Source organism: Chamaea fasciata, unplaced genomic scaffold, assembly GCF_029207755.1.
Source record: "Chamaea fasciata isolate MVZ Bird 193981 ecotype frontalis unplaced genomic scaffold, bChaFas1.0.hap1 SCAF_15, whole genome shotgun sequence".
NCBI lineage: Eukaryota > Metazoa > Chordata > Aves > Passeriformes > Sylviidae > Chamaea > Chamaea fasciata.
This window is the reverse complement of record NW_027094100.1, coordinates 8019216-8036306: the sequence shown is the minus strand read 5'-3', so window position 1 is coordinate 8036306 and position 17091 is coordinate 8019216. Positions and strand designations below refer to the sequence as shown.

Genomic DNA, 17091 nt, shown 5'->3' with positions numbered 1-17091 from the left:
GCTATTCCTCTCTCAGCAGTGCTCCTCCTGCCCAAACACAGGATCCCGCTGCCTGGCAGCACGGCCGGCTCACCACAGGCAGCCAGGCACAGGAAAGACAACGATGACTTTAAAGCAGCATCTCTGCTGTCACTGAAAACAAAGGCCCCATTTGCTGTTTCCTCTGTTGAGGCAGGTGGTAAACAAACACTGCAGAGAGCTCTCAGCACGACAGGGCACCGGCGGCGCAGAAGATTTTCCACTGCCCTGTGTATTGGCTTAAGAAAGCTTTAGGATTGAGGCTGGTATCAACACTTCTTGCTCTTAAGGCAAAACACAGGCAAGTCTTATTAAAACAGCAAGTAGAATTTTCCCCTGGGATGTTCAAACAAGCTTTCCTGGAGTGAAAAATACCGAGTCCATTTATAGTTCCACGTGTGCAAGATGTCCTTCTTTAGACTTGACATTTGTTCACGTATCAGGAAAACAGCAATTCTTTGCTCAGTTTCTTAAAATCCAAAACTTTGCTGTTGTATGCAAATTCACAGAAAAAGGGTGGGCTTTTGTTTGTTTTTTTTTTCATGCTGCTCAGGAAGTGATGAAGCTAATAACTTAACGAGGTCCCCAAAGGATTGAGCATTTATGCAGACAGGAAGAATACCTAGAATTAACATAATTAACCACACAAAGGATTTTAAAGCTTAAATATTTCAAGGCTTAAGCCGGTATCTGTGAAAGCCCAGGAGAAGATCTAATGGGCAGATGTGTGCAGCTGTGCTGGGTGGCCGTGATGGATGACTGTGGCTGCCTGTGCGTGGCTCCTTTCTGCTTCACTTGCTCCCTGCACACACGGTGCCCACTGGCATCCCAAACCCCTCACATACATATATATCTGGCACATTAAGAATCTACGTGTGCTCTGGCTACAGAAGGTCCTCTTTTCTCTGCATCACTCCTGCTGGCCGTGCTGCCTGCAGCTGTAGGGAGTTTCTCTGGTTCTGAAGGTGTCTTTGAAGTGGCCTTCAAAGGACAATGCTGCGTATGAAGAAAATTCCTGCCTATTTGCTTATCATCCAATTTTAACACACTTCTTTTTCTAATGCATCTGCCTCAAACCCCTCTGAAAAAGGGGACATTGGACTTGTTTGTGTAATTTAGAAAAGAAATTCCTGTTTTCCTCTGTTGTTTTATCCAGCCAACATGACAAACCTTTGCTGACTTAAAACCCAAATAGGCTGTGCAGGTGGCTGACTTACTCAAAGGGCGAAACTGAACCTCACAGAGAGAGTGAAATAATAAAAAAAAAATTAAAATTATAAGCTTCACTGGGTTTATAAGTATTCATAAGAACAACTGGAGACCCCAAGAAAGGCCAACAATACACACATGTCAAACGTGGATGAAATGGGAAAAGAAGCCCTATCCCTGCAGTGTTCAGTTAAGACCAGCAACCCTTGGGCCTCCCATCTGGGCCTAAAATTGAATTATTATTAGAGATGTGCCAGTGCACTGGGATCTCTTTATGTTTCTGTGTCACAGCTGTGAGCCATCCCATTCCCATAAGCCAGGAACCCAACAAGGAAAACCCAAGACATGTGCCCTGGTTATTTGCAGCCATATGTGCATGGCAGCCAATCCATCTGGAGCCTGTTGTGCATGCCAGATATTTTTGGGAGACTGGACTGGAAAGGGGGCCCGTTAGATATCCAGAGTTAATTAGTAACATTCTCTTTGCCTTTTATCTTCTCTGCCTTTCATCTGTGGATGTTTTGCTGCATGGGATGCTGAGGTGTCTTTAGACAGAAGTAGTGTTACAGTGGCATAAATATAATCCCCAAACAGTTTTAGAACATACTGACAATTTGGAAGAGGGAGGGTGGGGGGGTCACCTCTTCCATGAAGTTAATATTGGTAGACAGAGTATTAAAACAAAATAGCTTCTTTTGATGTGCAGATTGGCAGATCAAGGAGTCGTAATCACTGAACTAAATCTCCCTGAAAGCTCTGCAGCATACATATGCTCATTAGAGCACAATATTGCTACTTAGCAAGCCTCTGAGTAATATTTATAAAAGGAATAAATACAGTTAATGTGAACAATTCCATGACTTGAATGCCTGGGCAATGCATTTGATGAGTTTTAAAGATGAATAAGATATGCCTTAAACCTTAATTTACCTGAATATAATTGACTCTTGACAACCTGAGCAACTGCTACAGATTGTGATCAGAAACAGTTTATTGTACAACTTGTTTGCCCTTAGTGGTTTACAAGATATATCTAGTATTTTTCAAATTAAAAAATAAATGGAATCTCACTGTGAAGCCTTAGTCATGATAAAAATCAGAGGCAAAGTTATAAGAATGATAGTGTAATTAGTGTAATATTTAAGCTCAACAACACAAATTAACATGGAATTTTCTAATCAGTAAATCATGCCAAAAACTGAATCTCAAAATAAGCCATTACCCTTGCTCTTTGACTGTCAGGATTTATAATATAGGATATTTCTATAATACAATTTCTGATGTTTTACATTGCTGCTTCTGGGTTATCTTGTTGGTGATGTGAGGAAAAAAAATCCTTCTCAGTAATTTTTTCATCTTATTCCCAAACCTTTGAAGAGTATCTAATTTTACATATTTTATATATATATATATGTATGTATCAAGATAGTTGTAAATAGCAAAGAAAAAAACAACCGTAACCTCTGTAACTAAGGAGTGGACAAACACAGGCGGCAGTATTTCTAAACCTCCTCTTCCGAAGCATTTGGGAAACAAAGCCTCTACCTACTCAAGTGAAAATGAAAAAAAAAAATGAACAACTTGGGAGCTACAGACAGAATCCCCAAATACTCAGCAAAACTCGTGCAGCTACAGAACCTGTGTAACCCTTTGGCAACTGAGTGAGCTCTCAGAGCTACAAACAATGTATGATATTAAAAACCCATTATGGTTGAGGAGCTGCCTGGGCTCTTTGGAGCTTTTTGAGGTTGTTGACCACAAGCTCTCTCCCCTCCCAACTCCCCCTCTCTTTAAAGAGATGAAAGAAGGCTCAGATTTTTTTGCAACTGATCTGTCTCCCTGGAAGATTATTTCTCCAATCTTCACGGCAAGAGAGGAGCAAACAAGAAGTGCTTCACACACTGAGAAGAGTGAGAAATGAGTCAAGAAGAATTAAAAATGAATTTCTGCTCCATTCCCAGTGGGAACATACAAGTAAAAGAAGTCTTTTGTCTAACCAGCACCTTAAAATGCCATTTTCCATCTGCCCCTGGCTGCTTACACACTTGTGCAATGATGGTACCAGAGGCTCAGTATGAAAAGTTTGTCTGTGAAAATAACCTGAAGGGCTGGTACCTGATGTAAATTTGTATGAAGAACGAAAAAAACCTAGTATTAAAATCCTGAAATGAAGTAATGGTCTCATGGCCCTAAACTATTTCATGTCTGTCATCCCCACTTGACCCTGGCTTCCCTATCCTGTAGGTTTGCAGCGATGACTCTCCATCCACTGCAGTGCAAGGACCATCAATTTACTGCACACATGAGTAACTCTCATCCCAAATTGGTTTCTTCTGAGAGAAGCAATGAGAGTAATTTTGCAGTTTTAAAGCATTATAGGGGCCCAAAGCTGCCAACAACCATTTAGATACGAAGCAGGGTTAAAATTCTTGACACACAGCTGGCACAGCTTAATTAGGTATTGGTGAGAAATTCAGTGATAATTGCTACCCAAGATGACATTTTCTTGTTCACTTTTGAAGTGTAGCGAGTAAAAGCCCCGAGAATTTTCAAATAAAAATACCTGTAAATACATATCTCTATATACTAAAATATGCACATGTACAGCGCAAGACAGCCTCTTCTTTTGATGACTTACACCATCTTTTACTTCCCATGGATTTCTGAGGTAGAAGGAATTATGTACTTGTTGCACTCCTAAACATTTTAAAATGTTCTCTACTCCCTGGTGCTGGAGAACATTTTCTCTCGTGTGCTGTGACAAAGCAGCTCTAGAATGATGTAATGTTTGACAGTACTGTGCTACCCAAGGACCTACAGCAAAGGACACAGGCTTTGCCCTATTCAAAGATGATGAAATGATGGTCTCAATTACTCAATTACTTTAACTGATTGTCTGTTTTTAATCCATTAAATTGGAGTAGGTGGATTAATGCCATTTCAGGAGCAAGACGAAAAGGCACCTACAACAAAGGAACGTTATGGTAATTGGCACTTGCAAAAACAGAAGCAGTGCTTGAAACCTATTCTCTAACACCAGGAGTGACCTGATCACACTGCTGAATATAAAAAGCCTCAATTCTATGCTATCACTGAGTGTAGCAACAAAAGAGTTCTGAGGGCTCTTGAGAAGAGAACGCAGATGGCTAAAGAAGCCTCAACTCATCAGTGTCAGTGGACATCAGAGGACTTTGCATCCCCAAGGAGATACGAACTACTTTGGAGAACCAAAGTCTATAAAAATATATTAATTATCATAACATACAATATTGGCTTAGCTGGCACTAGTGCAGCCCTTTAGTCTTTGTATTGTCCTGTAAAAGATGATGTTTAAGAGCATGGAAATGACATATAAATAAATCCCTGACTGCTTCAAAAGAGGGGCTCAAGGACCTGTCCCATCCTATCACCCCCAAACTCTCCTGCCTCCCTACCTACTACTGCACCGTGTTGTATTATGGGAATGACTGTCATATTAAACTTGCTTAGCTACAACATATTCCACAGATAACCAAGGGTTGTGGCTCAACGTTTGTTGTAATTTTTAAAATAGCTCACTGAATTTCATTAAACGTCTCAGTAGAGGCTATTTTTGAGCGTAGCTGTGAAAACAGATGTTTGGAGAGTGCTAGCTATATTGCAAACCTCGAGTGAAATGACAGATCAATCTTTTTACAGAGATTCCTGGGGATATAAAAACATGACTCTGTGCCAGCCAGGCAATGGCTGCCGCCCAATCGGGACAGAAAGTGTATAAAACAAACCACTCAAGTTGTACCCAGCCAGAGTCACCCCTTTCCTTGCCTTACCCTGGTGGTGTTCTTCTGCAAGGGCAGAAGGATATTGGAGAGCTCTGCCTGGAGCTGTACTGCCTGCCAGAGCTTCAGATCAGCTTCATTCAGGGGCACCTTTTCCTGTAAAACCCTGCTCTGAGCATGGTGAGAGCCACTGCATTGACAGAACATGTGGAGATCCTAAAGCTTTTTTTCAATCCCTCTGTTGATGCTGAAACACAGTGGTAACGTTCTGTTATCTAGGAGATGTTGGTGTTCAATGCCATACAAGTACTATTCAGATGGAAAGGAGAAAATGTAGGAGGCAAAGACAAAAAAAAGGGGATCAAGGTATGTAGAATAAGATCAAAGATTTAAGGAAGAGCTTTCCTAAGAGAAGTTATCATAACTAGCATTGCAGTAATGTAATTGTTTTTAGGCTTATGGAATCCCATTCCCTCCCAAATTTTTACACAATGGTGCTGGAATAACTTTCAAGAGATTACTCACATATACAACAGCTATACATGGTATTCTCCTAATTAACATAACATTTTTTCAAGCAGATCAAGCCTTTTCCAATTCAAACACAGACCTCAGCCCTGCCAAGAGGTTCTATACACACTCAATTTGTGTAAAATGTCCCAGCTGGAACTATAAAAAATTATACTGGTATTTAAAACACAGCAGAGGTTTTTTTGAAAGTATAATCTAAAATACGCCCAGTACTGCATTTGTTATTCATATACAGATTCCTCCGAACTCAAAATGCCATGTGAAGGATCACTGCAAACACCAGGGATACGTGTGGTCTGGAGAGCACACTCATGAATACACCACAAAATTTGCCCCAAAAGGATCTTGGCATCACAGCTGTTTAAGCAGCAAATGTAAATTCTGATCATGTTCAGCAGAGATTGAAAGAAAACACAACTGGTAGCTAGGAAACAAAGACACTTGAATAGGAGGAGGTACAATAAGTAAAAACACAGTATCCTTCACCCAGCTCCCAAACTCAGGCATATTTTCTTGATTTGTTTATTGACAGCATACATAGGATAGAATAGCAATATACCTCAAGTGGCACTAACAGGAGAAAATTGCAATGCAGAGTAGCTTAAAAATCCTTTACAAATGGAAAGAATATTCAATAGAAAATAACACCTCTTCAGTTTCTTTTCTAAAGTGGTGTTTTGTTTTTCTTTCCTTCTTGAAAAACAGCAATAATATATTATGGAAAAGCTGGTGAGGGAAGGAAGGAGGATTTTGTATTTCAGGCACTGAACTGTGTCCCCTGAAACTTGGGTTCTGTCCTGAGGAAGCTACAGACCTATAGATATGCTAATGGAACCTCACTTCTGCATTGATCATACCACTATTCTTGCCTACTTCAAAAATTTTTAATGTAAAAGTCTGGGACTGCAAAGGATACAGATATTACAGTGACAGGCACTGTAAAAGCATCACATTTTATTATGTTGAAAAAGTTGACAGCCAAAATTGGAGTTATTGCAGGATTCTTTCTTAGAAGGGCAGTTGGATATGACTTAGGTGAAACTCTCATTTAAAAAAAATATTTTCTCAAAAAAATAAATTTAATCCATCAACAAATGATGGCTTCCTTGCCTAAAACTGATGAACTCTTTTCTCAGCCAGCAGTAATTTAAAAGCTCTCTGCTACTTCTACAGGCCATAGCATCAATGTTTCTAAGATGTTTTATTCTATTATATATTTTTAAGCAATATCAAAGCAAAAATGAGCTATGAAAACAATTAGGTTTTTTCCTAAGTAAATATAATATGTGGGAGTTTTTACTTTTTTTAAAAATAATGGTTCATATTGGGCTTTTTCGAAATGCCAGAAATGTCTACAGTAACTGAGTTCTATGTCCTGCAAAATTCACCTTACACTTTAAGCTATGATTGCATGGAAGAATCACAAAAAAATCTGTAACAGACAGGCACTGATTTGTGTTTGATAGGACAAATTAATTCAATTCTACAAGAATAAGGAAACCATTACACAAGTCTTGAGCAGGCTGCTGCCTTACAAATGATCACACATTTTCCTCTCCATCAGCATCCTAATTCCCTGAAGACAACTTCGTTTTATCACTAACACACTGGGAGTCCAAAGCTGAAATCTGCCTCTATCTGCCTTATTTTCAATTGTGTTTATTTTTATTTTTTTCATGCTAATTAATTGTTGGATGAATCAAGATCTGGATGAACTGGCATCTCTGAAATCACCAGCACTGACATGCTGTCAGTTCAGGGCTGTGTTAAAATCCTGCATGGATTCATCTCCTTTTATCCTCTGGTGATGGGATTCAGCTTTGCAAATGCTTAGTGAAACAAATTCCCTTGTAGAAATGAATGGTTTGTTCTGGACCAAACAAAATAGCCCGGAATACATTTAAAACAGAAAATTGATTTGAACGAGCTGCTTGAGAAGTTCTATTGTTCTCCAGCCATGCCTGGACAACACTGAATGGATGGGTGGGTAAAAATGTAAACTGAAACTATACAAGGTGATCACCCAATGCACACATTTTTAAAATGTATATTCCCTTGCATGAGCACCTCAACATCATCGGAATACACCTCTGGAACAAGCAGAAATAATTCTTTTTACTTTTCCTCACCACAGAACAACATCAGAAAACTGAAGCGTGGTATGAGCCCTCAGGGATTCTGCTGCACCAAATCCATCTCGTGGGGCTCTCCTCTCTTCCACACAGTTTCCCAGCTCCTGCAACACCTGCTCTGCTCCCACTGGGCTCTGCTCAATGGGCTGAGCTTGTTCAATTTTCCATTTCTAGAGGGAGAGATGCACTGCTCCCTCTGTGCACTTCAACTCTTCTCTAAATCAAATCTCCTCGTTTCATTAGATGCTAAGATAACTTAAAATACCATAAGAGGATAAACAGGAGGCAGCAGAATGCCAGTCCTGAGGAAGGAATTATCCATAATTCAAACATTTCAGGAAGCTGAATACCAGAAGGTCTGTAACATTTTCTGTTCTGAGCTTCCTTGCTTTGTAGATCTTTTTGACTAAGTCGCTGCAGTCAGTGATAAGGATCTGAGTTGCTCGTCTTTATGAATTTTGCAGCTGAAACAAATGCCACAAATCACAGTTACCTGACAGAGCACCATGGGGAAAAAGGGTTCAATTCATTCCCTGGGAGTTTTGGAAGAAGCTTTTATCATATAAACATTATTTTCTGAAATACTGAATTTGAAGTTAACTCAATCTGATGTTTTTTAATGTTTGTTCTCCTAGGTGTACTAAAACTTGCTAAGAACCTTTTTTTTTCTTAAAGGAAGAAAAATCCCACACACAGGTGATTTCTTTCCTCATGAATACTTTCAAATTCATTAATTTTAATAGAAATTCGGGATTTTCAGACCCTGTTGTATCAAGAGAAGAAAAACTTTGATTCCACATTAGTCTGACACCATTAAACCAAACCAACCTAACAGTCTCCCTGAATTTATTTAACCTTTTCTTTTATCTGCAAGATTTCATTGTACAGGCCACCTGCACAACAAATCCAAATTTCATTTGCCATTCCTTTTTTATTTTTGCTTTTCCAATGCCTGTTGCATGCTCCTCTTCCCCTCATGTGCCAAAGTTAAACTCCCTGGTGAATGGGGGAGATGTCTTTCTCCCCATAACTACTCTAATGATTTACTTTCTTTTCTGTAGCGAAGTTGACATTTCCTCTAGAAGACAAAAAACACACACAAAAAGAAGACAAAATTGTTTTCCCAGGTTGTTTTTCTTGTTGTATATTTCACAAAAATATCTCAGTAAAACATGCCAGGAACAAACTGTCTGTGAGATCTTACACTTCAATTACTGCCTACTCTACATTAAAACAGGTAGTGGATAGAAATCCCCCTTCTTGGTATATATTACATGAACTTAGTGTTTTTCCAGCCTAAAAATAAAACCCATTCAGCAAATAATTGTATCTATTATAAAGGAAATAACAGGGGAACCGTCTTCTTCATCAGTTCAAAGATGGGCCCCTGATTTTCCTGTAAGGTTGCAGGAGGCCTCCAGTGCTTCAGGGGTTTGTGGACAGAGACTCCACTGCAACTCATCAAAACTCTCCTCAAAGCGAGAGAAAAAACTTGAAGGACTGTGACAAATATCATTGAATATCAAACATTAAGGGGAAGACTTGGGACTCAAATTGGAAACTTATATTTTTTTTCAAAGCTTAGCAAGATGCACATGACTATGTGGTGGTGTTGCCTTCATGAATCTTACTGAAAATAACTTGTTCGCCTTTAACTTATTCAGTAAACCAAGAGGCTTTTAATCAAAGCTGCAACTGTAATGAGTTCTGTAGCCATAATATAGTGCTTTTCCAAAAGCACCAAATGAATGCCCGGAGGAGCTATCACTAACTGAATTCTTCCAGAATAAATTAAAATTTACAACATAACCAGAGATTTTGTTATTCCCCAGATGATAATGTGCTTCAAGGTTTCAGTTTTTAGTTTCTTGGTTCCTTTTGTTTATCTATCTATTTATTTAATTTTTTACATGCATATTCTTTATTTAGGTAAAACAAATAGTTATGTATTCTCATACATAATAATAATTATTGTTATTTAACAATGCTGGTACATAATGGAAAAACGTACCAAATTTCCAAAAAAGCAAATGGAACACTCAGTTTTAAAGATGATGAAACATTTGGACCTTGTGAATTTTCTCCTCTCCCTAAGATGGCAAACCCCAACAACTTCAAAACATGACTGTCAATTTGTTTCTGTCGCTTTTTCAATGAAAAATCTATCCCCTCCTTGACAAATTTCCCTGCCAAATGAAGTTCTTATGAAATTGGCTTCTCTGGCAAGTCCTGAAACCTTTGGAGTGTCACTGGGGTATCTATTGGGCTTGTATCTATTACAATTGCTGACATGGGACTGCTTTTTTCCCCTCCTGTGGGGTTTACTTGTATTGAAGTTAGGACTTAAATCATCATGTAACTCTTTTGTCAGCTTGTCACTTCGGTGTACAAAGGGCACTTCTGCTTGACAAGTGTGTTATAAGTGCTCAGAATTTAATGAACAAGACAACAAAATAGGAACCAACAGAATGCTAATAATTTCATGGAAGCTGATAATAATGAATATTTGCAACTAAAACTTGAAATATTGCTACAGTTCTCATAAACACACCCAAAAGGAAAGATGCTTGCTGTGAAGTCACACATACTTATCTGCATTATATAACATTAATGAGGTTCCCTGCTGTTTCTGAATTAACTTCAAGTACTCTCGGTGTAATATTTGCTTACAAAAATATAACATTATAGCATTTCAATTTCCTTTTATGTGGATTTTAATATTTCTCTTGTAAATAATTTAGTTTTATTGAAAAGAGTCCCAGACAGCTGTATCATGATCTTATTCAAAACCTGCTGCCAAATTCAGATTTTATCATATGAAATTAATTGGTGTTAAAATTTGATGTTGATAGCCGTGGATAGTATGTAATGTTGACTGTGGCAGTACAAAGCCCCAGCTAAATCAGATGGGTGGAGGAAGGACCAGGAGATTTCATTCACTGACACAGAGTTAGAATCTGTGAGACAGAAGCACAAGTGAGGACTTACCATGACACAGTAACAGTGCTTATACTGAGGGAGCAGTTTATATTTTTGAAGTGCTGTAGAACATATTAAAAGCCTCTTAACTCAGCTCTATGGAAGATACAATTAATCTCATTTTAGAGATGAAGGAAATGCAGCACAAGTAAGAGCCTTGGAAGGTACCAGACAGCTCTTTCAACATGAGACAAATAATTCTCCAGGCCAATGTTTCCAAAGGCTGGCACCATCAGGCTTCTCAGAGCTCAGTCTGGATTGCTACACTTCCCATGGTGTCTGGAGATTGCAGAGTTGGCTGCCTTTGTTCTGAGAGCAAAGATTTTGAGTGAGAGAGGAGCAGGGAGGATGCAAAGGAAAGGTAAAGGGATGGGCAGTGTCCCTCCCCACTCTGGTGCTCTGCCCGTGCACACCAGGACTGAATGTGGTCAGACCCCCAAGACAGGGATTAACTACACAAATCACCCAGAAGGAACCAACAATGGCAGAAATTTCTGCAGTCCATATATTCAGGACTCCTTTGATCTTAGAGAAAAGCACAGGTACCTATGAAAATACCATCCTGGCCAATTTTCAAGGCTGTGTCCTAAATGTGAGTTCCTGTTTAGGTACAGCTCTATTGAAAAATGGATTGTAGCAACCTCACACATTAAAATGATTGTGCTGGAACGTGTTGGAAACAAGAAAGGAAAATGGAAAATAGAATAAATCACACACTGTTTTCACAGACTGACTGTCAACAGCCACCCCCTACTTAAGGGTCCAGGAGCAGAAACAGGGATTTCATGTATTAATGCATGGATGAATGTATATTCATGAACTGTAAACCATTCAAACTTGCTGGACAAGTGATTTGAAAGAAATCATCTGCTGATCTGAGGATGCTGATTTAGGAATCTCATACATATTCAGTACCTAGGTGTTTCTTAATCAACTAATCAAAGCACTTGACTAATTGATTGCTTTCTGCAGTGGGGTGAAAGTCAGTTCTCCCTGACCTGGTTTGTGTTACTCCAAGAACTGATAGCTGGTTTTCACTTGTTCAAAGAACTGATTAGAGCTACTTTAGAGCTGACTTATTCTTAACAACTGCATTATCTCTAATGAAAATTCTTTCCCTTCTACTTAGTACCTATGTTTGAAGAAAAGTTGAGTAATGCTATCAGATTTCTTTCTTGTTTTCTTATCAATTTTTGATAAACTTCACACACATCCACATACATTTAAAAGTTCCCAGGCAGATTTCTATTTGTGCTCTAGCTGGAATACTTTGCTGAAAACCTTGATGGATCAGCAGATGAAATCAAAGCTTTGGAACCTGATAACGAAATATTTTTTCAGGAAAAATTGCTACTGAGGTTGAGCTGAGCTTCCTGTTCCAGAAGTATGTGAAACCAAGAGAAAAACCAGGTACTGTTCTGTGTCATACTCTGGCAAGAGGGTTTTCTTTAACTCCAGAATTTTTCTTCGTAGCTTTTCCAAGCATTGCTTTGAATTTTATTTTCATGTTACAGCAGAAATACACTTTAAACAGAGTTTGAAAAGTAAATTATGAAAGTGAGGGTTTTTTCATTTTAATGCATAAGACATCTGAAAATATTTGAGTTAACATAAATGTTTTTGATAAAACTTTTATACCAACGCTGAGATTTAAGGGTAAACACCAATTGCAAAATATACATAAGAAAAAGAACCCATTCCACATGATTCTGAGGAATCATCTTTATTATTACATTCTTTCTAAATTATTTAATCAAAGTGACAGTTTGGGGGAAGAACACTAGAGAGAAATTTCCAATGATGCCTAAAGATATGGTATAATGATAGGTTTTAATATTCAAAAAAAAAGTTATTTAAATATTCTGCAGATAATGCTGAAAGTGAGAGGCAAAATGAGAGGTTTTCAGCACCTGTTGCTTTTCAGTTCTCTTCTCCAGGAGTATCACTGTCAGAGTCTAGGAAGGAACTAAAGGCTCTTGTCACTTAGCAGAAAATTAAATTCCTCCTGGAACTTGCTTTTATTGTTTTGGCTAAATTTAAGAACCATAAAGATGATAAACTGGTCTCACAGCCCTGGAAATTGAGGTTATTTGTGGCTCCAGAGAAGAGAACTTACAAATTTAAAGCAAAGAACCTGAATGTTTCTTGACATTATATCACTCAACCTCCCTAACTTAAAGGGCAATAAGGTTTCTTTGTCCATTTAAACATAAGTCCAGAGACTTCCAAAAGTCATAAGCAAAGAACAAAATTATTCTAACAGGAATATTTATTCACTGCAAACAGCAGTCTATATTCTTTGGTACATAACTTAATTTTCAGAGGGGGAACATGTGAAGAGGGGAGCATTTATCAGTGCACCAGAAGGTTATGACTCGCTCAAATCAAGCCTTGAAATCTTCTGTCAGGTAAATAAAATCTTGAGAAAAGACTGTTTCCCTATAGGGAATGCAGACAGTCATTTTAAGATAAATGCAACCTTTCAAAATTTCAGAATTAAAACATACCAAAAATAGATATATTTTATAAAAGCAGTATATTTCCCCAATACATCTTTCTACACAGAACTAATGTATAATGCAATCACTTTAGTACAGCAATAAATATACTAATTGGAGAAATTTTGAGTTCACAAGAAATCAGACTTAAGGAAAAAGGAAAAATATTAATTCCTTCAATGAGGTGCTTACAATCTGGAGGGAATTTTCCTCTGAGCAAGACCTTTACACAGTGAGGATCTAGTCACACACTCCTATCTAAACCTGCAGAGCTGTCAGCAGAATTTCCTGCTACCTTGGGATTGTAGTTTTACTATTGAATAAAATTTCAAGGACACCTTTTTTATTTTTCCTTTACTTTTGCTGTAAGAGCCAGGACTTTGTACATTCCAGTGTAAATTGAAAGCAAAGCCTTGAAACTGTGTAGCATTACTGTGGATTTACAGTTTTATAACTGAGAGCAGAAAAGTGTCCCTAAATATTCAAGGTTATTGTGGAACGATTTTATAGAAGAGCAAGATATTACTTTAAGGATAAAATAGGGAAATTAATCAAAAGGGATTAAAGTCAGAAAAATCTGACAATTCCAATCACTTAAACAGCACAAGAATGAAATCAACTTGTCTTACCATAGCTATATTACACTAATCCTTATTTCTTTTTTCCCCAGGAGGAAGAGGTGTAAAGTAATTGCAAAACCAGCTAGATCCCAAGAGTATATTGCTGTATAAGAAAAATAATCCACTGAGAATTTTACCAAAGCTTTTAGAACAAACCTTAGTGCTAGACAAAAATTGTTCTCTCGTAACACACTGACGTCTGCTTTCTGTATGGATATTCTGGTGAGCACATGATTGTGCCTCAGTCTTTCTGCAAAGATGGTCAGCAGTGACATTGATATTTATTGTGTGAAGAGGGGAAGGAGCAGACAGCAGTATAGGGAATATTGAGGGACCTCACAGACCACAAAGAGCAGAGGAGGAGCACAGCCTGAGCTGAATACACTGGGCTGACTTTCTCCCATGATATGAAGTGGGAGAAGGCAATGAAAACTCATGAAGATTCCCAAACTCTCCTCTCTTCTGTTCCCAGCAAACCTACAGTGCCACAATGGAGCCAAAGGCCAAACACTGAGGTTAAAGCAAACTTTCCAAATTTTTCAAACATTTTTTATCCTGCTGGCAAAACCCAAGGAGGCAGGCTGTCAGAAACCAGTCATGCATCTCCACGTGATTTATATAACATTCACACTAGCAACACTTGAACCGTTGACCCTAGTATTTACGGGTTTAGGACTGGAAGGAGGAAAAAAAAAAACAACAACCCCAAAAGAACCTATTTTTAAAAAAGAGAGCAAGAATACAAATGTTCAGTATTTCAAAATCTCTTTGTATGTGTCACCAGGTCAACACACTTCATCCCTGACAGACATGGCCCCCAAAAGGGTTCTATTAACCTTAGGAAAGTGTGACAAAAAAGTCATTATTATCAAAGTATATTAGAAAAAGAAAACATGCTTGATCAATACAGAGTATTTCTTTTAAATCTAGATTTGTTGTATGCTTCATTTTATTTTAAACCAGTGCTACCAAAGACTACAAAGGATTGGGGTGGGGGGGGAGCGGAATGGGACCAAACTATAAGCAGTACAAGCGGAGATGATTATTTTGAAATGTAAGGAAATACCCTCTCTTTTGTATTTCCTCAGATTGCTAGAGGAATACCCAATTTTCTTTACAGATGTGGCAAATGAAGGCTGTTACTACAGGCAGGGGATATTTTCATAACAATTTGTTCAGGTAAGTATCAAGAGACTTCTTATTCCTACCTGGGGAAGAAGATTACAAAATGCTAAGTTTGACTGAACCTGACTAAACATATTGCTTTGTACAAAATGCCTTTTACAGAAATTAATGCTGAAGTCAGTTAAAGGAGATGCAAAAATAAATATTTTGAGAGATCAACATTATAGTGGGAGTGAGAAAATATAGGTAACTTTCCGTAATCCATGTATTCGACAGTTTGTCTGTGCTACTAGAGAACAACAAAGTTGTAATACCATCAATTTTCATATGTCTTTGATTTTCAGATTAAAAAGAAAGCTCATCTGGGGAGGCAAGCAAATCTAACTCTTTTAGAAGCAGCTTTACTATATGTGGATCCCTCTTCCTGGGTCCTTTAAAGTAACCCATAAATTCCTGAGGGGTTTTGTGGACTACGTAACTAAAAGCCACTATTATAGAAATGAATCCTGCAAGCAGGTTAGGATAGAAAAAGGCTAAAAATGCAAAAACACTAATTGCAGAGTGCAAACCAAGATGCTGTACTCTTGTTTTTACTACTAGACCCTCTAATGTCAATAATTAAGAACAAGGGACTGTCAGAGCTTCCTTCCTTCCTTCCTTCCTTCCTTCCTTCCTTCCTTCCTTCCTTCCTTCCTTCCTTCCTTCCTTCCTTCCTTCCTTCCTTCCTTCCTTCCTTCCTTCCTTCCTTCCTTCCTTCCTTCCTTCCTTCCTTCCTTCCTTCCTTCCTTCCTTCCTTCCTTCCTTCCTTCCTTCCTTCCTTCCTTCCTTCCTTCCTTCCTCTTTATTTCTTTTTCTCTTTCTCTCTCTCTCTCTTTCTTTCTCTCTCTCTCGTTCTTTCTTTCTCTCTCTCTCTTTCCCTCACTCTTTCTCTCTGCCTCTTTTACTATTAAATAAAATACATCAATTTTTTGGCCCCAACAGCTGACCTCACTTGGTTTTAATCTCGTTTTTGGGTGTATTTAGAACTTTTAAAGTTCTTTCCAGTTTATACACAGAGACTCAGTTTTCTTTGCCTTTCTGGGTTTAAACCAGATTATAACAGTCCCTTCAGTTTTCCCATGTAGAGGTTTGTTTTGTTTTACTGCCATTACAGCAAGAGTCCATATGCAGGTTATTTTTCATTATCATGTTATTTTCTGCCACTACCCATAGGTATTCAATTGTATTTTCTCTACTAATTGTATGTTTCTATTTTTTCATTAATTTTATTTCAATTCTTCTGTTTTCATTAATTCCCTAACTTAATGAATCATCTCTGCTTTTATCCTGCATTCAGTGTGAGCCCGATGACTAGAATTTTTTAAGTTTCTTTGTTCATGTTACTGATCTATCAGGAATTAACTCATCTTTTGAGATTTGATAATTGCATGAGTCAATCACTTGGTACAGCTCAGTTAAATAGTACTTTAGCGCTTATTCAAGTCCCTCACTGCACAGGTTTGAGTATCTTGTGACATTTTTGTGGTTTGCAAATCCTCCTGGAGTGTTCCTGGAGCTCTTTGTGGATCCCTTTGTTTGCTGCTGGCTAATTGTTGGTGGTCTGTGTAACAGCACTTCTGCTCATGTTTTGTTTGCCTTTTCATGCAGCACCCACTGTGATCCAAAGACTATTCAACAGTAAATAAACCCTGTCCATCTGCCCACAGGCTGGGGTTTGGTACTTTTCCATTAGTGCTATTTGATCTTTCTGGTTTGTTTATATGTACCTGTAGGAGCAGCCTCACTGCTAACATCATGTCCTCTCCTCACCGCAAGAAGGATCAAAGCCAAGCAATGGTGAGGCTTTTTTCTTTTCACCCCAAACAGAATTTTTCTTCTCAACATTGGCGGGCATGTTATTGTACTCCCTATTGATTACTACCTCACTAATGCCCCCCCCTGAAAGAAGTGAATTGCTGCTACAGAAAACCATTTTCCAACCTCCAGTGAGTTTCCTGCGGCACACAGAACCCAGATATGATGCCATGTTGTTAACCACCATCTGCAGGTTCTTTAGCTGTTAATTAACTATTTACTCCTTGCAGTTCTCGTAATGCTTTGAATGAATGTTTCTCCAAATGTGAGGTTTGCACACAGTAACAGAACATACTCCACAGCCAAAAAAGTCCCTACATTTCATCTGTCACTGTCATAAAAGCAGCCAATTACAAATCAACTGGCA

The 17091-nt window shown here is 38.3% G+C and overlaps 1 protein-coding gene and 1 long non-coding RNA gene across 2 annotated transcripts in view; one reads left to right on the top strand and one right to left on the bottom strand.

Moving 5' to 3' along the window:
* Positions 1-17091, bottom strand: part of SPOCK1 (SPARC (osteonectin), cwcv and kazal like domains proteoglycan 1) — a 271592-nt gene that overhangs the window by 140390 nt on the left and 114111 nt on the right. The window lies entirely within an intron of this gene.
* Positions 11574-14425, top strand: LOC136297448 (uncharacterized). Its single transcript, XR_010723167.1, has 4 exons — positions 11574-11628; positions 11969-12037; positions 12950-13035; positions 13796-14425. It is a non-coding gene; the product is annotated as an uncharacterized lncRNA (long non-coding RNA).